The sequence below is a fragment of the Mercenaria mercenaria genome, chromosome 5, assembly GCF_021730395.1.
Source record: "Mercenaria mercenaria strain notata chromosome 5, MADL_Memer_1, whole genome shotgun sequence".
In the NCBI taxonomy this organism is placed as follows: domain Eukaryota; kingdom Metazoa; phylum Mollusca; class Bivalvia; order Venerida; family Veneridae; genus Mercenaria; species Mercenaria mercenaria.
In genome coordinates, this window is record NC_069365.1 from 73,128,276 (window position 1) to 73,153,178 (window position 24,903).

Consider the following 24,903-nt stretch of genomic DNA (forward strand, 5'->3'; position numbering starts at 1 on the left):
CATATATACATGTAGTTTTCAAACCGTCTGTCGGTCTGTCCGCAATTTTCGTGTCCGGTCCATATCTTTGTCATCCATGGATGGATTTTCAAATAACTTGGCATGTGTGGTACAGTAAGAGGACGTGTCGCGCGCAAGACCCAGGTCCGTAGGTCAAAGGTCAAGGAGGCACTTGGACTTTAAAGGTATTTCATGAAAGTGCATTGATGGGCGTGACCTGTCCATATGTTTGTCATTCATTCACAATCACTCTAACATCGGCCATAACTATTCATTCAAAGTGCCATCGGGGGCATGTGTCATCCTATGGAGACAGCTCTTGTTTAGCAATGATATACCTTATGCCAAAAATAGGAATGCTACCAAAATACCTGCTGTGTGGCGAAGAATAGTAACTGGCGCGACCAATGTGCAAATAAGAAAAATAATCGGCACGACCTTAATGCCAATAGACACTCATAAATTTGAGCATTTCAGTCATCCAGATCATCATACATAATGTTAGGAACTTCTGTTTAATCTATCCATCATTAAAAATAATTCTAATTTTACTATCATGATAAATAACTATTTACAAAGGTAACCAGATGCTTTCAGTCAACTGTTAATGCATTTCAGTCATGCTCAGTTATCATGTACATTTATAAATACATATAACATTACTCTTGTTAAACCTCAGTGCCAATACCGCTAGTAATAATTTTAATATCATTAATAAATATTCACAAAAATAAACTGATGCTAAACAATAAAGTAAAGTATCAGTAATATGAATAATACCAGATTTGTTTTTCGGTTAAAGGGAAAAGTTTTAATTAATAGGAGAGGTCAGTATCATCCCTGGTAGGCTTGATACATCTGAACAAGTGACCTGATTCCATACTTGTACAGACATTTCTATCTAGAAAATTCCAATTTAATTGCAAATTTTATCATTGAAGATAAATCTTGTGCTTGCAAAAATTTAAACCTGGCCCTGGCTGTAATCATACATGTATGCAGGAAACAGGTTAAGTAACACTTCAGTTGTAATGTAACTTAAACATTTAATAATTTTCTAACTCTACTGCTTTTCAGTTATATCCGATACTCAAGCGTGTGCGCCAGAGTTGTAAGGAACAGTCTGAAGCCTGAATTGAAACAAGAATCAAGTAAAAGAGGTGATGCAACTGTCATCAAAGCCACGAAATGGGAAGGTGGTAAGCCTGTAGGTCAGTATCATTTAAGAGTTTTTCATTTGAACATTAAATCCTTTTAGGTAACTATAATTATACAGGCTCACAAGTTAATATTTAACAAATAATTTATAGCAAAAGAGTGTTTTAACACTATTTATGCAAGATGGGCAGTTATATGTTGGGCGTAATAATTTCAAGAGGGCGCAGCCCGAGTGAAATTATTTGTATGACGTATTACCATCCGAGTGTATAAAAAGAGTTAAAACACAGTTTTGCTGTAAATTATTTCCATTCTAATATGCCCTTAATCTAAAAAAGTAGATAAAATGTAGTAGCGCTCTTTCTTGGTCGCAACAAAAACCTGACGTCACTGCACGTTAACGTTGCATCATTCTAGCGTAAGAGTGCTTTAACAGAGAAAAGCATATTAGAATTATAGGATATTAACTTTGTGTCAAGAAGTAGGCACAAGTTCTGCGGCACAAATATTGCTCGACTTCAGGAGTGCAGTATTATTCCCCAAAAGCTGAGTGCATATTTCTCAATGCAGGGCTAATAATCATTTCTATTACATATGCATCTGCTCTTACTTTTTCAGTTTATTCTTTCGCTAGAATAAATTTGAAAATATCACCATTAATTTACATTAAGCCCCAGATACAAAGTTAAGAGTTTTAGTTTTACATTTACTAATAGTATAGAATAAAGGAGACTCTACTTTGACCCCGCTAGTGAGTGAATAAACTTAAATATATGTGTACATTTGTACATGATATATTATACTGATGACATGTATTATTCAACATGCAAGCTTCTCAGGTAAATCTTACTGTTCAAGTTCTTGAAACACAAGATTTATATGTAGTTGATATGCATTGATATAATTACATGCATTTAGGTAAAGAAGACCTTCTCGGTGGACGGAGGTAATCCAGTTAGCCTACCGCTTTGATGATTATTACATGCATGTTTATGACCTTTCAGTGTAGTCTTTATTTCTTAGACTTCTGTGGCATAGTTGTACATGTATATGTGTATGCAAATACATTTCATTATAAGCTTTGCCATCTTAACACAAAATATTGTCAGTGATAACTAACATCAGAAATACCTAGCCAGACAAAAAATCAAGTAATGTATACCGTTTCTTAACAACAGATCACTTTACAATACTTTGTTATGACTGAAATTTTGAGATATTAGTTAACTTTCTGTTACGTTTTACTCATTTCACAAATTCAGACAACAGAGTTCTGACATTTAAAAAAAAAATCTTGGATTTTATTTGCGAATAATGCATCTCTTGATTTTAAAATGTTTATGAGTATTACTCTGTATGATTACCTCACGTTTCATGAATTCTCATTGCTGCTAACCATAAAAATGGTTAAATAAAGTCTACACAAAAATGACCAGATGGACAGTTACAAAAAAGTTCAATAAAAGTCATATCTTTGCAACTTGGAGATCTTACTTAATGAGATAACCACTTAACTTTTAAAGCAATACACTTTTTGATTTAAAGTTTGATCTGGTAATGATTAGGAAGTAAGGTAAATTTAAAAGTAATATATCAGCCATGATTCTCTTAAGATAAATTTATGGAAAACAAGTCATTACTGGAACAGAATCCAGAAACTGGTCATTAAATGACCATCATTACTGTTGAAAATGGCTTTAATATAGTAACTATGAATGAAAAATTAGAATATTCCTGTTCATATCTAGTTCAAGTAGGCGTACAGGGCCATTGCATGGTGTGTCTTTTGATCTGAATTGAAGATGAATTTCGTTATTATTAGGTATTGAGAATGTTTAATGAATTTTACACGTGTCATTGTTGTGTGAAATTTTAGGCATTGCTGTTATGCATTGTGTTATAGGTAGATATTTTTGCATACCTTGGATCCAGTTGCTGAGAACTTTAATAATAGAATAAGCAAGCCATCAGAGTACATGTATTTTTGCACTGAAAGTAGTAGATCAGTAATAACATTCGCCAGTTTCAATGTGATTTCTAGTATTCTTGTTAGGAAATTTGGCATTCTTTGGATATAAATGTAGTTTAACATGCACATGACTTCCCATATAAACCTTAGTATGTCGAAATGGTATACAGAGAATGTGTAATTTGTCAAATATTACGTGTTAGCTACCTAATTTTTGCCTGACTGCTCCTTATCCCTTACCATGCTGGACACAATTGATTCTGCCTTTGCGACCATTGTAGATCTTGATCAGCCTGCACATCCATGCAGTCTGATCATGAATCATGATCTGTACTGTTCGCCATTCAGTATCTGTTTGGTAAGCACCCCTTTTAAGGTAGTTCTGCACGTTTGATAAACCGGAAGTGATGGCGTGACGCCATTTTTCCGGAAAATGTAGAATAAAGACTGGATTCGGCGTACGCAACAGAAAATCATTTAATGAATTAATTGCAACCTGTGAGTAAATTTATTACAATGGTACTGTTGCTATATTGTAAAGTCAAAATATGATATTAAAACATATCACATGTTAAATAATTCAAAATAACGTCCTAAAATTAGCGTGAAATGTCCGGTTTACTTTAATCATGGTCAAATATCTCAAAAATAAGCAAACGGACCTATATATTTTATTTCATCAAATTATTGGCCATGTCTTTATTTACAACTGTGAGAAGTTTCATAAAAAGCTACATTGTAGAAAAATTTCTATTCGCAAAAATGTTAAGAAAGTTATGATTTTCCCATAGACTCTCATTATGAAATATTGCGTGAGGTCCCTATTTTTCAAATCAATCTAGCAAAAAATCAAGCACACGACCCTATCTTTTTTATTTGCTTAATTTTCTAGGTATATTCTGAAGTTTTAAAAAATCAGTGTTTAATCAAATTCTACATTGTAGAAATAATTTTGATTCAAATGTGCAGAACTACCTTAACAGTCAATAGTACTATCCTAATTGAAAGATGGACAAATTCATTAAAGAAATTGAGCAGGGTAAGGGTTAAGACTTAAAGTATCATATCCAACTATTGTGCAGAAAGAGTTTCTGTTTGGATAGCTTCAGTTATCTGTTGGATATAGTTTTCAGCATTGAATACAAAAAATGTTGCCAGTAACACAATGTGGTAGTCTATGGACGACATGAAACCTTTGTTTAAACAATGCATTAAAGTCAGGTGATAAATCTTGTGCAAAATGTACAGAAGAATTTGGAATGCTGTTGCGAGTTTGAAAAAAGTAGACTGTTTTAGTACATGTATGGCATGGCTTTGATTGCCGGGGTTGCCTTTTAAATTGTTGTTGTTACCTTTAAATATAGATGAAAGTATAGATTAATGATAAAAGTCTGAGTAACACCGTTTATTGCTAGCTTTTTGCTTCAATAAGTTACTTTCAGTCAGTATATTTTTATCAGATCCTGAATTGCTTCAAGTAGTTTGTGAGGTGCTGCAAATCAAATTCAATTCATTCAGTTATTTTAAAGTTAGATTAGTAAGCTGCAATTGATTTTAGCAATTTTATGGTATCTCAGCAGTTACAATGGAAGTATGTACATATACTAGGCCTTTACTTTAATTTACAGGTCTTTGAACTGTGAGCAAAGGTTTATTTGAAGTGAAAAAATCATAATCAGTTAGACATAGGAATGTGTATCAGAAATGTGATGAAACAAATTACTGAAATTGAAATTAGATATACAAAAAAAACCTCCAACAATAATGTACCTGCTGCCAAGCTCAGTGTACATGCATCAGAAAGTTCAAGGACCTATGGAAGTTGCTTACATTAACTTCTATATAATTCTTCTTCATCTCAAGCTTTCTGTAATACCTATGTTAATTGGTATATTTGGACACTTGCTCACACAAACAAACCTTCAGTTACTTTATTCTTAGTCATTCAAAAACAATCTATTCTTGTATGACCCTGCTTTACTTAATTTTGTGAAATTTTGTTTGTAAAGTTTCTTGGGGACTAATATCCCTGTGTCAATCTGTGAAAATTCAAAAACTGAACAGAATTCCCATTCAGATTTGAAAATCATCAGATTCATGTCCCAACAGAGTCAGAAGGCATAATTTTATGCTAATGTTAAATGTTTTGACAGAATTGCAGTTTCGATTTTTAGGTGTAATCATATTATATAGTTTGGCTAGAAAGCTGTTACGACTTTTTGCCACAAGTGTACATTTTATGCTATTAAAGAAAAAAATCGCCAGTCTTAAATATAATTGTGACAGGGATGTTTAAATATTTTATTTTTATCTATTTCAGCTAAGGGTGCCCAGGCTACCTGACCAGTGTGATCTGCCATGATGGATGCATGTTTGACAGTTAATAACATCTACATAGAAAGCGTGCTCTTGTTTTGTAAATTTATCAATTATTAAAATAGTGTGTAAAAGGACAAAACATGTTTATTTTGTTTGGACTTTGTAATAAAGACATGGTACGGTATATAATAATGTGAAAATAGAATAAACAGCAAAAAGTTAGAATTCATGTAATTTTTCACTTACAACCAGGTGTCATGTTTAAGTCATTTCTACAATATGGCCTGACTGTTAATCCCCACCACAAGTGGTGGGGACTTATATGAATGGTCTTTGCCATCCGTCAGTAACACTTTGTGTCTGCTCTGTATCTCCTAAACCCCTTGAAGGATTTTCATGAAACTTGGGTCAAATAATCATCTCATCAAGACGATGTGCAGAACTCACAAGTCGGCCATGTTGGGTCAAGGTTACAACTCAAGGTCAAAGGTTTGAGCTCTGTATCTCCTAAGCCCCTTGAAGGATTTTCATGAAACTTGGGCCAAATGATCACCTCATCAAGACGATGTGCAGAACTCATGAGTCAGCCATGTTGGCTCAAGGTCAATGTCAAAACTATAGTTCAAAGGTTTGAGCCTTCTATTTTGTGTCTGCTCTGTATCTCCTAAACCCCTTGAAGGATTTTCAAATTCAATGATGTCGTCATACATAGACTATAAAATATACTTGACAACGTCAATGCTTTCACCCAATACCATCAACCCTTTCACTATCCATAACAGTGGCCGGGGATATAGCTGTCTTTCAGACTGCCTTGTTTAAATGGTTATTAATGATGTCTGTCATATGAGTATGTTAAGGTCAAAGTGACCTCAGAGGCTGAAAATTGTTTCAAAACAAACTCGCACTTTAAAGGTGAAGATCACAGTGACTATTGGTCTAAAAGCTGCTACAGATTACTGGAGAATCCTAGGATATACTGCAGTCGACCATACATGTAATTAATCTCGATCACCTTGACCACAACATCCAACCAAAAATACTAATCAAACCTACAATCATTTGAAACCTTGTACAGTCAGATGGTAGTGTGGAGTTTGAGAAAAAGGCAAAAGGGTTACTTTTGCTTTGGATGTTTGCCTGATGGTCCTGTACTAACAGTATATCATTGGATAATTGGCATGCTGTTCTATTTTAATGCTGGATAGTGAAATGGGGGCAGGCCTGAAATCCTGCCTGGTTGGGTATTGCACAGACTGCTGTCGAATTTATATTTTAATTTGAACTTGTTACCTCCGAATGAGGAGCCAGGCCCCTTGTGGGTTAATTACCCCAAAGTCTACAGATGACGAATACGATACCATGATAATTGGCAAAGTGTCTTAGATCAAATGACCCCAGATACTCTATACTGCCTCAGGCAATCAAAATACTGTATTATATGACATTTAAGGCATATGCTAGAGTCTCTGTATATGAGATGGGCGAAATTTAGATGATTGTCATTCAATATCCAAAGTTTGAAGAAATTCTGTTATTGGGAAAAATTTCACCCATCTCGTATACAGAGACTAGGGTACGCCTTTATGTCTGAGAAAGCAACAATTGCCAAGTTATAATGTAGTTCACATAAGCAATTTTCAGTATAAATTAAACAGTAATCTTTGCTTTTAATCAACTTATTCTGGAATACAAAGTTAATGAAAACTAGGTTTTACATCAAACTATTTCAAAAACAAATGTGTTTTATTTCTAAACAAACTAGAGCTATCACTAAAGGTGATGAATGTACCCCCCGCATGCACTGACACAGTACATTGCAATTTGACGCATACAAGACTGCATAATTATGTGGACTGTATGTATATAGACTGTATGTATACAGTATAGTAACAAAAAACAAAGTCCCATAACTATGCAGAATATTTATCTAAAAGAATGTAACATGCACCATGCACAACTAGGGTTTGACTGATCACTTGTGTGAAGTTTCATTAAATTGTGCGCAAGGGTTTGGTAGATTAGGCACACACAAGATTGCATATGCAGACTGTATGTACATAGTATGTTAACAAGAAACAAAGTCCCATAACTCTGCAATTTTTGTCGCTGAAAGAACCTAACATGCCCCATGCACAACTACTGTTGTTACTGATTACTTGTGTGAAGTTTCATTAAATTGTGTCAAGGGGATGAGGAGAGATGGTGCACACAAGATTGTGTCTATGTATATAGTATAGTAACAAAAAAACAAAGTCCCATAACTCTGCAAAAATTTTTTCTGAAAGTACCTAACATGCCCCATGCACAACTACTGTTGTTACTGATCACTTGTGTGAAGTTTCATTAAATTGTGTCAAGGGGATGAGGAGAGATGGTGCACACAAGATTGTGTCTATGTATATAGTATAGTAACAAAAAAACAAAGTCCCATAACCCTGCAAATATTTTTTCTGAAAGAACCTAATATGCCCCATGCACAACTACTGTTGTTACTGATCACTTGTGTGAAGTTTCATTAAATTGTGTCAAATGGATGAAGAGAGATGGTGCCACAAGATTGTGTCTATGTATATAGTATAGTAACAAAAAAACAAAGTCCCATAACTCTGCAAATTTTTTTTTCTAAAAGAACCTAACATGCCCCATGCACAACTACTGTTGGTACTGATCACTTGTGTGAAGTTTCATTAAATTGTGTAAAGGGGATGAGGAGAGATGGTGCGCACAAGATTGTGTCTACCGGTATGTATATACTATAGTAGCAAAAAAACAAAGTCCCATAACTCTGCAAATTTTTTTTCTAAAAGAACCTAACATGCCCCATGCACAACTACTGTTGGTACTGATCACTTGTGTGAAGGTTCATTAAATTCTGTCAAGGGGATAAGGACAGATGGTGCGCACAAGATTGCGTCTACGGACAGACGACCAGACGGACAGACGGACAGACAGACAGACAACCTGAAACCAGTATACCCCCCCTTACAACTTTGTTGTTGGTGGGTACAAAAATATAAGCCATCAAGTATTGAAGAAAATTAATGGTGACACCAGTGGACCCATATGCAATCAAAACCTTGCATTTATCTTTAAAATCCCTATCGGTAAAGTTTTCAATATATGAAGTTCCAGTGCAGACATCATTTTTAGCTCCCCTCATCTTTGTTCTGGTGTGTTGGGAGGGAGGGGGGAGGGGGCTATTGGGCTATAACTATAGGTGGATGGTCCGTAATCCAGTCAACATAGTTAGCTTGACTATTTTGAAATCTTTCACACACTTGTCCATTGTGATATGCTGACATGCACTGTACAGTTTACATAACTCGCTTTTGCATTTTGATAAAATTATGCCCCATTTTTCAACTCGTTTTCATTCTATTGACAAGTCTGTTGAATAGTTGAGCATTGCTGTCCTCTGACAGCTCTTGTTTTTTTACTGGGTATATGCAATTGTAAGGTCATAGGAAATAACTTAGACTAGCTCCTAGACTATGATATATTTTCATATCTTAATTCTCTCCACTGTCATAATCTTACTACCATTTTGTCTCCCACATGATGTGGGGAAGATATACTGATTTAGTGTTCTCCATCTGTATGTCTGAATGTCACAAATTTGTCCATACAACTCCTGCAATACCACCAGGCAGATTTACACAAAACTTCAAAAAAGTGATCATTGCCAGGCCTAATTGTTCAGTCATTTTCAGTAATTAATTACTATAATCCTCGATTTGGCAATCTTTTATGATGTTTGACCACTTCTCTATTATCTCTGACGGATTTCCATCAAACCTTTTAGGAATAATCAGAGCCAAGCTCTATTCTGCAGACTGTTGGCATAATCTCATTCAGTGAATTTCAGTGGAGTTATGACCCTTGATTTATTGTATTCTGAAGGTCCACGCAACTGCTTCTATACCATTAGGAGGAAGTAAACAAAACTTTATAAAAGTGATCATTGCTAAATGTAATTGTGCATATTTTCATGATATTTCAGTTTGGTGTTTTTCAACGGAGTTAATAATAATGGCCACTGATTTGTCAAATTTTATGTTTTGGCCACTTTTTTATAATTGGGCAGATTTCAGCCAATTCTGGCCCTTGATTTGTTGTATTTTACAGTGTGTACACTACTTGGAAGTTTATCATTGGGCTGAAGTTCACCAAACCACATGAATGATCTGCGTGAAGTGTTATTGCCATAACATCTGCATGTTCCGGTTTAATGATTTTCAGCAGGGTTATGACTCTTGATTTGTCCAATTCTGTGATGTTTGTGGTACTTCTATACCACTGGCTGGAATTCCCCGAAACCTTACAAGAGTGGTCAGTGCCAAGCCTTGTTGTGTACATCATTGGGATGTTAAGGTTCAGTGATTTTCACTGGTTATGGCCCTTTGTGGCATTTGACAATGTCAGCATGCTAGTTGGTGGAAGACATTTTTGTGAAAAACAAGCACTTGTTTGTCTGAAATCTCCAGAGCAAACTGACCTTTGAGTCTTATAGAATTACATTAAAATTAAAAAATCAGATGTTTCTTTCTAACTGTCTAAAGGCATGTCTAGAAATAGCTGAATCAGCACAATTAATTGATAAATGCAAGGCAATACAATTATTTGATCTGCATTTTTCAGTTAACAGTACTTCAGTTAATAAAATTGGGAACATAATTTGACACTACATGTACTTCTATTAAGATATCAAGTTTCATTCAGTCAATACACATTGTTTTTGCAAAGAACTAAATCTTTTTTTAATCCGGTCTTATTTCAGTACATTGTAATTACTGAATTAAAAAAATTATAAAATTAATGCATAAGTTCAAAAGCTATTAAAATTTATTTTCATGTTGTTCCTCTAACATGGATAAGAAAAAATATTCAGTGTATTTATCTAAAGCCCTGGATGCCCTTGGATTTAGTTATAATTGTATAAAACATCGACAGAAGTCTTGGGAACTATGTGGAGAATATCTTAGTGCTGACGAAGAGGGTAACGTGACAGACATAATAGCAGGTAGCAAGGCGGAGGGAGTAAGCAGGGTGTTTGAGGGAGATTATGACATGATGGTATCGCTGAATGATTTCATATGTTACGGAAGTATAGACGACATGGAAAGGGAAAGGACAGGAAATATATTTGGTAAGAAAGAAGATAAGATTTTGAAGGAGACTACAACTGTTCTATACCAAAGAATTGGTGAAAACCCAGAAGTTCCAGCTGAACACATTAAAAGCTTTGAAGATCATGTCAAAACTGACTTGTTTGAAAGGAGTATGGACTCTCCAAATCAACGGTTTGAAACTAAATCAGAGATTAATAACTGGGAAAATGTTGATATGTCTGAAAGATCTCATCCTGAACTGAGTGAAACAAATGTTGAAGTCAATGATGAACCATTCTGTGATGACTTTGCTAAGGATGGTATTAAAACTAATAGAGAAAACTTTAATGTAACTGGACATTATGATGGCGTGCTTTTAATGGATACTGAAAATGTTTCTCCTGGATATGCAATATTGAAAGTGTTGTATTTAGATGAACAAAAGTTACTAGATGCACAAATACAAGAATATAGAGCTATGGTAAGTGCAAAAACACTCAGAAATGAAGAATATGTGCTTTCAAGCAATGTTTTCTCTGCAAAGGCGTACGAATGTGATGAAGACGAATACACAGAATCTGTTGCTGGACCAGCGGGTAGAAGTGTAGCAAACAAGGACCATGGAGTTATCTGTGATACAGATTCTGTGTTTTGCATACCATGTGATTGCAAAAGGATAAACAAGTCTTGGGTGGAAAGAAAGAGAAAATTTAACTGGCCAAGTAAAAAGTTAGTAGAAGTGATATCTAGACTTGACGGGCATGTTGTTCCAATTGGATTCAAAGGCAGCGAAACTAGTAACTTTGAGTGGAGGATTTGTTACACATTATCAGAGATAAAACTCATCCAGTCGTTTAATAAAACCCAGATACAGCTTCATGCTTTAGTTAAAGTAATTGGCAAGCATCTCTTGCAACCAAAATGTCCTGATATAACATCTTACATACTGAAGAATTTGTTACTTTGGATGGCTGAAAAGATCCCTATGGAAAGATTTGAAATGGAGAATTTGTATGGGTTATTGATTGTGTCCCTTAAGTTCCTTAGACATGCAATTTTGGAAAAACACCTGCCAAATTATATGATACCTGAGAGGAATCTATTTTTAGGAAAGTTGCCAGAAGATGAACGGACAGAAGTGTTGAATGTTTTGGATGAAATGATAAATGACAAAGATTTCTTTATAGAGAGGTATGAAGAATTAGGATTTTTGTCGAAATATGTTCACACAGTTGCATACAATCCAACACTGGCAGAATATATGGAATTCAACAAGTTACAGCTAGAAACTGTTGTCAGGCAAAATTGGCGAGAGGTTTGGGAAGATAGAGTATATAACTTTTTACCAGTGTGTCTTGAGGAATGCTCGTGTCTTAAGTCAATTGTTTCTCTATGTGACATGGTAGGAGTGAGTTCAAAAACAAAACAGCAGGTTATAGAGAAGCTATTTTGGTGGATTACAGGCCGAAATACTGAGGAGAATGCGGATGAAAATGATGATAGTAGCGTAAGTGGAGATGCTTACTGGGAATGGAATGAGAACGGTGATATCAGACCAATCTATGAAAGCAAAAAGCTCAGTGCAGAAGAGTTTGAAGCATTATTCAATGAGAATAAAGATGCATAGAGCTTGACTTACATGTAGATAGAATCAATTTAACCTTTGCCATGCGAAATTTCTAAAATGGACTGGTCCATCATTCAATCTGGGCAGTACCATTTATTATGTGAAGGGGTGTTCACTGAAAATTTACTGACTGAGTAGCGGAATGTGCAGACAAAGATCAGCCTGCATGTAAAGGCAAAATCACTTGCAGCCAGTTATGTATTTATTGTGGAGATAAGGTTTACTAGGACTGAACTGGCAATTCAGCCTATTCTGGACATCGTGGTATTAAAACATTGTATATCAATTGCTCCATAATGTCAGGAAAGGCAGATAACTCTGTTTATATATTTTATTTGTAGAGACAATCAATTTAAATAAATTTATTCAAATAAGTACACACATATAATTGTTGAGTAATATATACAAGAGGGCCATGATGGCCCTATATCGCTCACCTGTTATCATTGCACTTGAGGACAAGAAGGTCCTCAGAAAAAATATCTAAGTCCAAAGGACAGGAACAACAATGGAAAGAAATTTAACCAAAAAGAAAAACAAAATTCTTACAAGGTACAGATATGTCAAAATACACCTAAAAATTGGAGGTACCATCCATGTTGTACCACAGAAAAGTGGTCTCGGTTTTTCCCTACGGCCAATAATAAAACAGTTACTTAAAATAGGCTATTTATAGTAACGTAAAAGGGAAGTAATTCAAAAGAAAATTATTGTAAGTTAACAAAAGATGGATCTGCCAAATAAATCTGTTAACATAAATGAAATTTCAGATCAGTATCTTCATTAGTTACGGAGATATATCCATTTTAATTTCAAAAATAAAGGGAGGTAATTTGACATAAAATCAGTCCATAGTTATCTACCCTGATTGGCTCGGTCCAACTAATGACAATAATGAAATTTCAAATAAGTCCTGTAAGTACTTACTGATATAAATCCATTTTGACTACAATCAGGGGAGGTAATCAGATATAAAATAACTCTGGAAACTACGAATGGATCTGATTTGTCATGGAATCCAAGATTTATTGTTGTTGAAGATATTTTGGAAGTTTGTATCAAATAAAACCATAAATGAAGTCTCTATATGGCTGCAAAAGCCAAAATAGCCAATTTTGGACATTTAAGGGGCCATAACTCTGGAACCCATGATGGAATCTGTCCAGTTTAAGAAAGGAACCAAGATCTTGTGGTGATACAAGTTGTGTGCAAGTTTGGTTAAAATCAAATCATAATAGGTCAAAATAGCTAATTCTGGCCCTTTAAGGGGCCATAACTCTGGAACCCATAATGGAATCTGGCCAGTTCAAGAAAGGAACCAAGATCTCGTGGTGATACAAGTTGTGTGCCAGTTTGGTAAAAATCAAATCATAAATGAAGTTGCTATTGTGCAGACATGGTCAAAATAGCTAATTTTGGCCCTTTCAGGGGCCATAACTCTGGAACCCATTAGGGGATCTGGCTGGTTCAACAAAGGAACTGAGATCTTATGGCAACACAAGTTTTGTGCAAGTTTGATTAAATTCAAATCATAAATGAAGCTGCTATTGTGCAGACAAGGGCAAAATAGCTAATTCTGGTCCTTTCAGGGGCCATAACTCTGGAACCCATAATGGAATCTGGCCAGTTCAAGAAAGGAACCAAGATCTTATGGTGATACAAGTTGTGTGCCAGTTTGGTAAAAATCAAATCATAAATAAAGCTGCTATTGTGCAGACAAGGTCAAAATAGCTGATTTTGGCCCTTTCAGGGGCCATAACTCTGGAACCCATAATGGGATCTGGCCAGTTCAAGAAATGAACTGAGATCTTATGGTGATACAAGTTGTGTGTAAGTTTGGTTAAAACAAGTAAATGAAGTATTGCCATGCAATACAAAGTCCCCTACTGGAAGGCACCTAATTTTCTCTACTGCAGTATAACATAATGAACTGATATCTGTCAATGATGTATAAACAATATTGTACTATATATACATATAATATAACAAAGCACTTGGATTAAAATTTGCATATATAAAAATGTACAGTTGTTTTCATTTGGAATTTTTTTAGCCGATCATACAAATGTTATCATAAAAGTTATTTATAGTAACAACAAAGTGAAATTAACCCTAAAAGAAAAAAAAAAAATCTATATGTCAACAAGAAACTCTTTACAAGGTAGAGATAGATCAAAAAACACCTAAAATTTGGTTGTACCGTGCATGTTGTACCACAGAAAAGTGGTCTCAATTTTTCCCTACGGCCAGTAATAAAAAAGTTACAATATAATCTATTTATAGTAACAACAAAGGGACATAATTCTAAAAAAAGTGTGCCTCATAGTGGTGAACATTTCTGCCAAGTTACATCAAAATCCCTCCATGCATGAAGAAGAAATGCTCCGGACAGTCATTCTTGAATTTGACCTTTAACCTCTGAGTATGACCTTGACCTCAGACCTAGGGACCTGGTTCTGGCGCGAGACAATTTGTCTCATAGTGGTGAACATTTGTGCCAAGTTACATTAAAATCCCCTCAATGCATAAAGAAGAAATGCTCCAGACAAAGTCATTCTTGAATTTGACCTCTAAGTATGACCTTGACCTTAGACCTAGAGCGGGGGCTTTGCGCACAACATGTTGTCTCATCCAGGGAAATGTTTCTGCCAACTGATATTTAAATCCTGTTTTGCATGACAAAGTTATAGACCGGACAGGAAAAAAATCCTATTGACCTTTGATCTCAAAGTGTGACCTTGACCTTAAAGCTAGGGGTCCGGGTGTTGCGCATGACACGTTGTCTTATCATGGGGAACATTTATGCCAAGTAATATTGTAATCCCTTGATGGATGACAAAGTTCTGGACCGGACAGGAAAAAAACCCTATTGACCTTTGGCCTCGAATTGTGACCTTGACCTTTGAACTAGGGGTCCGGGTTTTGCACATGACAAGTTGCCTCATCATGGGGAACATTTGTGCCAAGTAATATCAAAATCCCTTCATGGATGGCAGAGTTATGGACCAGACAGGAAAAAAGCCCTATTGACATTTGACCCCCAATGGTGACCTTGACCTTTGAGCAAGGGCTCCGGGATTTGCACATGACATGTTGTCTCATCATGGGGAACACCTGTGCTAAGTAATATTGAAATCCTTTAATGAATGACACAGTTATGGACCGGACAGGAAACAGACCCTGTTCATGACATGTTAACATATGACTGCTAAGTGTGACCTTGACCTTTGAGCTAGGGGTCTGAAAGTTGTGCATGACACATCGTGTTATTATGAGGTACAATTGTGCCAATTGATATTAAAATCCCTTCATAGATGGGAGAGTTATGGACCGGACAGGAAAAAAGCCTTGTTGACCTTTGACCTCAAATTGTGACCTTGACCTTTGAGCTACGGGTGCGGGTTTTGCGCATGACAGGTCGTCTCATCATGGGGAACATTTGTGTCAAGTAATATTAAAATCACATCATGAATGAAAGAGTTATGGACCGGACACGAAACAGACCCTGTTCATGCCATGTTAACATTTGACTGCTAACTGTGACCTTGACCTTTGAGCTAGGCATCTCAAAGTTGTGCATGACACATCATCTTATTACGAGGTACAATTGTGCCAAGTGATATTAAAATCCCTTCATGGATGGGAGAGTTATGGACCAGACAGGAAAAATGCCCTGTTGACCTTTGACCTCCAATTGTGACCTTGACCTTTAAGCTAGGGGTCCGGGTTTTGCGCATGACATGTCGTCTCATCATGGGGAACATTTGTGCCAAGTAATATTAAAATCCCTTCATGGATAAAAGAGTTATGGACCGGACACGAAATTGCGGACGGACGGAATGACAGAATGACGGAAAAGCGCATTCCTATAGTCCCCGAAACTGGTTTTCAACCAGTAGGGGACTAATAAAATCATAAATGAAACCACTATCATGCAGACAAGAAATTGTTGACGGACGGACGGATGCATGGACGGACACACGACGGACGACGGACGAAGGGTGATCACAAAAGCTCACCTTGTCACTATGTGACAGGTGAGCTAAAAACAGCTGCAGCAACATAGAGAACAGATACATATTGATTTATTACAAATAAGCAGAACGCAATGCACAAAAGTAATACAGCTATTTTTGTAAAACTTTTATTAGCTCACCTGTCACATAGTGACAAGGTGAGCTTTTGTGATCACCCTTCGTCCGTCGTCAGTCCGTGCGTGTGTGCGTCCGTCAACAATTCCTTGTCTGCAGGATAGTGGTTTCATTTATGATTTTATTTTAACCAAACTTGCACACAACTTGTATCACCATAAGGTCACGGTTCCTTTCTTGAACTGGCCAGATCCCATTATGGGTTCCAGAGTTATGGCCCCTGAAAGGGCCAAAATTAGCTATTTTGACCTTGTCTGCACAATAGCAGCTTTATTTATGATTTGATTTTTACCAAACTGGCACACAACTTGTATCACCACGAGATCTTGGTTCCTTTCTTGAACTGGCCAGATTCCATTATGGGTTCCAGAGTGATGGCCCCTGAAAGGGCCAAAATTAGCTATTTTGACCTTGTCTGCATAATAGCAGCTTCATTTATGATTTGAATTTAATCAAACTTGCACAAAACTTGTGTCACCATAAGATCTCGGTTCCTTTCTTGATCCGGCCAGATCCCACAATGGGTTCCAGAGTTATGGCCCCCGAAAGGGCCAAAATTAGCTATTTTGACCTTGTCTGCAAAATAGCAGCTTCATTTATGATTTGATTTTAACCAAACTTGCACACAACTTGTATCACCACGAGATCTTGCTTCCTTTCTTCAGCTGGCCAGATTCCATCATGGGTTCCAGAGTTATGGCCCCTTAAAGGTCCAAAATTGGCTATTTTGGCTTTTGCAGCCATATAGAGACTTCATTTATGGTTTTATTTGACACAAACTTCCAAAATATCTTCAACAACAATAAATCTTGGATTCCATGACAAATCAGATCCAATCGTAGGTTCCAGAGTTATTTTATATCTGATTACCTCCCCTGATTGTAATCAAAATGGATTTATATCAGTAAGTACTTATAGGACTTATTTGAAATTTCATTATTGTTATTAGTTGGACAGAGACAATCAGGGTAGATAACTATGGACTGGTTTTATGTCAAATTACCTCCCTTTATTTCAAATTAAAATGGGTATATCTCCATAACTAATGAAGATACTGATCTGAAATTTCATTTATGTCAACAGATTTATTTGGCAGATCCTTCTTTTCTTCACTTACAATATTTATTTTTTGAATTACTTCCCTTTTACGTTACTATAAATAGCTTATTTTTAGTAACTTTTTTATGCCCCCGAAGGGAGGCATATTAGTTTTCAACTGTCCGTCCGTCCGTTCGTTCGTTAGTTAGTTAGTTAGTTCGTTAGTCGCAACGTTAACTTTTTGCATGAAGGCACTTTACTCGCGAACCACTGCACCCAGGACCTTCAAACTTCACATGCTGATAGTACTTATTGAGTATACCACCCCTACTGACTTTGGGGTCACCAGATCAAAGGTCAAGGTCACAGGGGCCAACGTTAACTTTTTGCATGAAGGCACTTTACTCGCGAACCATTGCACCCAGGACCTTCAAACTTCACATGCTGATAGTACTTATTGAGTACTAGTACACCACCCCTACTGACTTTGGGGTCACCAGGTCAAAGGTCAAGGTCATAGGGGCCAACGTTAACTTTTTGCATGAAGGCACTTTACTCGCGAACCACTCCACCCTGGACCTTCAAACTTCATGTGGTGATAGTACTTATTGAGTACACCATCCTTACTGACCTTGGGGTCACCAGGTCAAAGGTCAAGGTCACAGGGGCCAACGTTAACTTTTTGCCTGAAGGCACTTTACTCGCAAACCACTGCACCCAGGACCTTCAAACTTCACATGCTGATAGTACTTATTGAGTACACCACCCCTACTGACTTTGGGGTCACCAGGACAAAGGTCAAGGTCACAGGGGCCAACATTAACTTTTTGCATGAAGGCACTTTACATGCGAACCACTTCACCCAGGACCTTCAAACTTCACATGCTGATAGTACTTACTGAGTACACCACCCCTACAGACTTTGGGGTCACCAGGTCAAAGGTCAAGGTGCTGCGGGGGCATTTGTCACCATTAGTGACAGCTCTTGTTATTATTGGCCGTAGGGAAAAACCGAGACCACTTTTCTGTGGTACAACATGGATGGTACCTCCAATTTTTAGGTGTATTTTGACATATCTATACCTTGTAAGAATTTTTTTTTCTTTTTGGTTAAATTTCTTCCCTTTGTTGTTCCTGTCCTTTGGACTTTGATATTTTACTGAGGACCTTCTTGTCCTCAAGTGCAATGATAACAGGTGAGCGATACAGGGCCATCATGGCCCTCTTGTTTAAAGCTATAGGGATCTAGCCCCATGTTCACTTGCATTTTTCAGTCTTGGTTCAGTTTGAGCTTGAAATTTTACAAACAAATTTTACTTGAGCTTTAAGGTTAAATTCCACATTTATGCAGTCTGATCAAGATCTGCACTGTTTGCCATTCAGTCAGTAACTTTTTGGTAAGTACCCCTTTTAACAGTTAATGGTACTGTCCAAGTTGAAAAATGGACAAGTTCATTATAGAAATTTAGCAGGGTAAAGGTAAGTGTAACATTTAATTTTAAACAAGCAATATTGATATAAATGACAAATAAAGTTTCAGCATCAAACTCTAATGAAATTATTTTGTGAACATGGAACCTGACCTTAATCATCATAACTTTAATCATCTTAACTTTATACTTTTTCTTATTTTATGAAGAAAAAAAAAACAACACAAAATTTACGACACATTTGTTTTTGGTTTTCAAGATGTCAGATATATTTGTTTCTTCATTTGTCAAATATTTCCTTTTGTATTGGTAATTATGATTTTAATATACATTGTAATGACTATTTTTGCACATTACAAAGCCGGCAAACAATGCCAAAATGGGAAAACATTCACGAACTGTTTAAACTGGTAATGCGCATCAGCATCTACATCACAATTATATCACAAGTATTTTTCTAACAACTTGAACAATAGCTGTGACATCTTTTCAATAACAATGATTAAGAAAATAAAATACACATCTTCTGTTGATATCCCATTTGTATGTATGTAACCTAATGCATGCACCTAAGCAGTATCTGAGAAGTCCAGGGCAGGACAAAATATTGTTTTGAATATTTCCATGTTAACATCAACCAAACAAGAGCTCGTCGAACACGAAATGCCCCCCTTGATGCATTCAGTAATTGCACAAGGAACAGAAATTATATGCTCACTGTAAACAAAAGTTCATTCCGGTTTAATCTGACCTTGACCTTTAACCTATTAACCTAACAAGAGATTACAGAGTGATCTTGGCGCCATCCACTGAGCCATTTTTGAATGTTCCAAATTTCAAGACTTGTTCAAGGTCAAAATCAAGGTCAAATTTCATTTCGGTACAAAACAATGTGTATGTGGTCCAAATTTGAAAGCTGTAGCTTGAGAAATGTGAAAGTAGGTCACAAGGTCAAAATCAAGGTCAAATTTTATTTCGGAACGCAAAACTACGCAAGTGGTCCAAATTTGAAGCCTGTACCTTCAGAAATGTGAAAGTAGGTCACTAGGTCAATCTCAAGATCAAAGTTCATTTCAGTACACAAAACTATGCACGTGGTTCAAATTTGAAGGCTGTAGCTTGAGAAATGTGAAAGCAGGTCACTAGGTCAAAATCAAGGTCAAATTTTATTTTGGAACAAAAAACTATGCATGTGGTCCAAATTTGAAGCCTGTACCTTCAAAAATGTGAAAGTAGGTCACTAGGTCAATAACAAGGTCAAAGTTTTTTACGGTACACAAACCTATGCATGTGGTCCAAATTTGAAGGCTGTAGCTACAGAAATGTGAAAGTAGGTCACTAGGTCAAGATCAAGGTCAACTCATGTCAAGGTTCATCTTGCCACTCAAAACTATACATGTGGTCCAAATTTGAATGAATGAAGATTCTAAGTTTTTCCCTATATAAGTCTATATGAACCATATGACCCCTGGGGCGGGGCCATATTTGACCCTAGAGGGATAATTTGAAAAAACTTGGTAGAGAAGCACTAAATGATGCTACATAACAAAATATCAAAGCCATAGTCTTTGTGGTTTGGACAAGAAGATTTTCAAAGTTTTTCCCTATATAAGTCTATGTAAACCATGTGACCCCCAGGGCGGAGCCATATTTGACCCTAGGGGAATAATTTGAATAATCTTAGTAGAGGACCACTCGATGATGTCATATACAAAATATCAAAGCCCTAGGCCCTGTGGTTTTGGACAAGAGGTTTTTCAAAGTTTTTTCCTATATAAGTCTATATAAACCATGTGACCCCCAGGGTGGGGCCATACTTGACCCCAGGGAAATAATCTGAACACTCTTGGTAGAGGACCACTAGATTATGCTACATACCAAATATCAAAGCCCTAGGCCCTATGGTTTTGGACAAGAAGATCAGAAACCGTTTAACTGTTCCTGGCCAATGTGACCTTGACCTTTGACCTAATGACCTCAAAATCAATAGGGGTCATCTGCTGGTCATGGCCAACCTAACTATCAATTTTCCTGACATTAGGGTCAGGAGTTATTGCCCGGAAACCATTTTACTGTTCCTGGTCACTGTGACCTTGACCTTTGACGTACTGACCTCAAAATCAATAGGGGTCATCTGCTGGTCATGACCAACCTCCGTATTAATTTTCGTGACCCTAGGCCTAAGCGTTCTTGAGTTATCATCCGGAAACAGTTTTACTGTTCAGGGTCACTGTGACCTTGACCTTTAACATACTGACCTCAAAATCAATAGGGGTCATCTGCTGGCCATTACCAACCCCCCTATCAACTTTCATGATCCTAGGCCCAAGTGTTCTTTAGTTATCATCCGGAAACCGTTTTACTATTCAGGGTCACTGTGACCTTGACCTTTGACATACAGACCTCAAAATCAATAGGGGTCATTTCCTGGTGATGACCAACCTCCCTATCAACTTTCATGATCCTAGGCCCAAGCCTTCTTGAGTTATCATCCGGAAACGGATTGGTCTACATTCCGACCGACCGACCGACATCTGCAAAACAATATACCCCTCCTTCTTCGAAGGGGGGCATAATAAACAGTTAGGTTTCCACCAAGAATCTACAGCTTTATGACAGGATGACAGATTCACAAAATTTCTTTGTTAACAAGAGCTGTCACTAATGGTGACAAATGCCCCTGCAGCACCTTGACCTTTGACCTGGTGACCCCAAAGTCAGTAGGGGTGGTGTACTCAATAAGTACTATCGGCATGTGAAGTTTGAAGGTCCTAGGTGCAGTGGTTCGCATGTAAAGTGCCTTCATGCAAAAAGTTAACGTTGGCCCCTGTGGCGTTGACCTTTGACCTGGTGACCCCAAAGTCAGTAGGGTTGGTGTACTCATACATACTATCAGCACGTAAAGTTTGAAGGTCCTGTGTGAAGTGGTTTGCGAGTAAAGTGCCTTCATGCAAAAAGTTAATGTTGGCCCCTGTGACCTTGACCTTTGACCTGGTGATTCCAAGGTCAGGAGGAGGGGTGTACTCAATAAGTACTATCAGCATGTGAAGTCTGAAGGTCCTGGGTGCAGTGGTTCGCAAGTAAAGTGCCTTCATGCAAAAAGTTAATGTTGGCCCCTGTGACCTTGACCTTTGACCTGGTGACCCCAAAGTCAGTAGGGGTGGTGTACTCAATAAGTACTATCAGCATGTGAAGTCTGAAGGTCCTGGGTGCAGTGGTTCGCGAGTAAAGTGCCTTCATGCAAAAAGTTAACATTGGCCCCTGTGACCTTGACCTTTGACCTGGTGATCCCAAAGTCAGTAGGGGTGGTGTACTCAATAAGTACTATCAGCAAGTGAAGTTTGAAGGTCCTGGGTGCAGTGGTTCGCAAGTAAAGTGCCTTCATGCAAAAAGTTAACGTTGGCCCCTGTGACCTTGACCTTTGACCTGGTGATCCCAAAGTCAGTAGGGGTGGTGTACTCAATAAGTACTATCAGCATGTGAAGTTTGAAGGTCCTCGGTGCAGTGGTTCGCGAGTAAAGTGCCTTCATGCAAAAAGTTAACATTGGCCCCTGTGACCTTGACCTTTGACCTGGTGACCCCAAAGTCAGTAGGGGTGGTGTACTCAATAAGTACTATCAGCAGGTGAAGTTTGAAGGTCCTGGGTGCAGTGGTTCGCGAGTAAAGTGCCTTCATGCAAAAAGTTAACGTTGGCCCCTGTGACCTTGACCTTTGGCCTGGTGACCCCAAATTCAGTAGGGGTGGTGTACTCAATAAGTACTATCAGCACGTGAAGTTTGAAGGTCCTGGGTGCAGTGGTTCGCGAGTAAAGTGCCTTCATGCAAAAAGTTAACGTTGGCTCCTGTGACCTTGACCTTTGACCTGGTGACCCCAAAGTCAGTAGGGGTGGTGTACTCAATAAGTACTATCAGCATGTGAAGTCTGAAGGTCCTGGGTGCAGTGGTTCGCGAGTAAAGTGCCTTCATGCAAAAAGTTAACGTTGTGACGAACGAACGAACGAACGAACGGACAGTTGAAAACTAATATGCCTCCCTTCGGGGACATAAAAAGCAGCATAATTATGATAAATTGTAAACCAGAGTTATGAAAACCCAATTGGATGCTGACAACTTGAGAGGATTTCGAAAGCATTCAGTCAAGTAGTTCTTAAGAAACAAGTTTCCATCCAAACCGCACAATTTTTACAAAAAAAAGCTAGAGTTATGTAACTTGTACTGTCAGGTTCTCTCATGATGGCAAATACTTGCGAGGAATTTGTAAGTATGAGTATTCAGCTTGCAGTTTCTGAGAAATCTGTTTAACATGCAAAGCTTTAATCAAAAGTTAAACAAGAGGGTCATGAAGGCCCTGTATCGCTCACCTGACCTATTGACCTAAAGATCACCAAGATTAACATTCTGACCAAGTTTCATTCAGTTATGGTCATAAATGTGGCCTCTAAAGTGTTAACTAGCTATTCCTTTGATTTGACCCCGTGACCTAGTTTCTGACCCGACATGACCCAGATTCGAACTTGACCTAAAGATCATCAAGTTTAACATTCTGACTAAGTTTCATGAAGATATAGTCTTAAATGTGGCCTCTAGAGTGTTAACAAGCTTTTCCTTTGATTTGACCTAGTGACCTAGTTTCTGACCCCACCTGACCTAAAGATCACTAAGATTAACATTCTGACCAAGTTTCATTAAGATATGGTCATAAATGTGGCCTCTAAAGTGTTAACTAATTTTTCCTCTGATTTGACCTGGTGACCTAGTTTTTGACCTGACATGACCCAGATTCGAACTTCTCCTAAAGATCATCAAGGTCAACATTCTGACTAAGTTTCATAAAGATACAGTCATAAATATGGCCTGTAGAGTGGTAACAAGCTTTTCCTTTGATTTGACCTGGTGACCTAGTTTCTGACCCCACCTAACCCAGATTTGAACTTGAGCTATATATCATCAACAGGCCTCGACCTCAGCGGTGGACCGTTGGAACCAACCAAAATAACGGCAGATCCACTAACTATCAAAAGTTGGGTAGACCGACGGTCAACCAATTGTCAGTCACGGCCTGCAAATAAAATAAAACCCTTAGAAGTGAAAAATAGGGGAAAAATCGTACCCATATCGGCGAATTCGCAAAACGAATGTTGATTCTGCCATAAGTACGGCATTCTACAGTTATATGCATTGGCGAGTTTAAGTCAGGAGAGCACGAATGGACTACTCCACCGATCGGGCGAGTGGTTTTTACGTGGTAACTTTACCAAATTGAGAAATTACATCAGGCAAAATTACCTGGATTGACTGGAATTTACCCGCGAATCGTAAAAAAAATATCAAAACGTCATGCTGGTAATTTTCCATTCCACAAGCACGTGCGCCCTATCGTAATATCTAATTTACATCGCGGTTACTTTTGACACAAAAAACGCGCGTAGTGCATTCATTTTTTAATATAATCGCTTCAAATTTTCAACACCGCTTGAGAACTAATACAGTTTGAATTCTATAACAATTTTAATAAGATATCGACAGGAATGTAGGCAAAATTCTTTAAAAACGATCAAATTTTCATATAATGTTTTGTAAAATTTCAAACAGCGCGATCTTGATTATTTATTTCTTTCTTAAAGTAAATAAACGGTACATACTATGGTAATAAAATTCAGACGTTTTACTAGAAAGTACAAAAAACACAATTAAAAAACCTTAAATAATGAAAAAGCGGCAGCAATTTAAATACATGGAGTAAAACGATTTTTGGCAAACAGATTTCTGTTAGCGCGGCAGAATAGGTTACGTGACCTCGTGAACGTAAATAGAAATGTGGTTTTAATATAAAGCACTGCAGTATGATATCGTTGCGGTTTTTAATAAGTTTAAACGATTCTTTGTACATGTATTTTTTGACACAACACTTTGTTAGATATTCTTCACAAACAATAATGTAAATTTCCTGAGGGCAAATAGGTCAAAGAGGTAGGATATCCACTATCATCGTTCACGGTTTGACACATTTACATGTCAGTTTATTCGGGATATTGCACATTCGCTTTATAACAAGAGCTGTCCGTAAGACAGCCAAGCTCGACTATTCGAAATATTGTCAC

At 37.3% G+C, this 24,903-nt stretch overlaps 1 protein-coding gene across 3 annotated transcripts in view; it reads right to left on the reverse strand.

Moving 5' to 3' along the window:
* The window catches only part of LOC123558528 (RNA-binding protein 41-like), a 51,634-nt gene that overhangs the window by 7,718 nt on the left and 19,013 nt on the right, over positions 1 to 24,903 (reverse strand). The gene's annotated exons all lie outside the window — the stretch shown is intronic.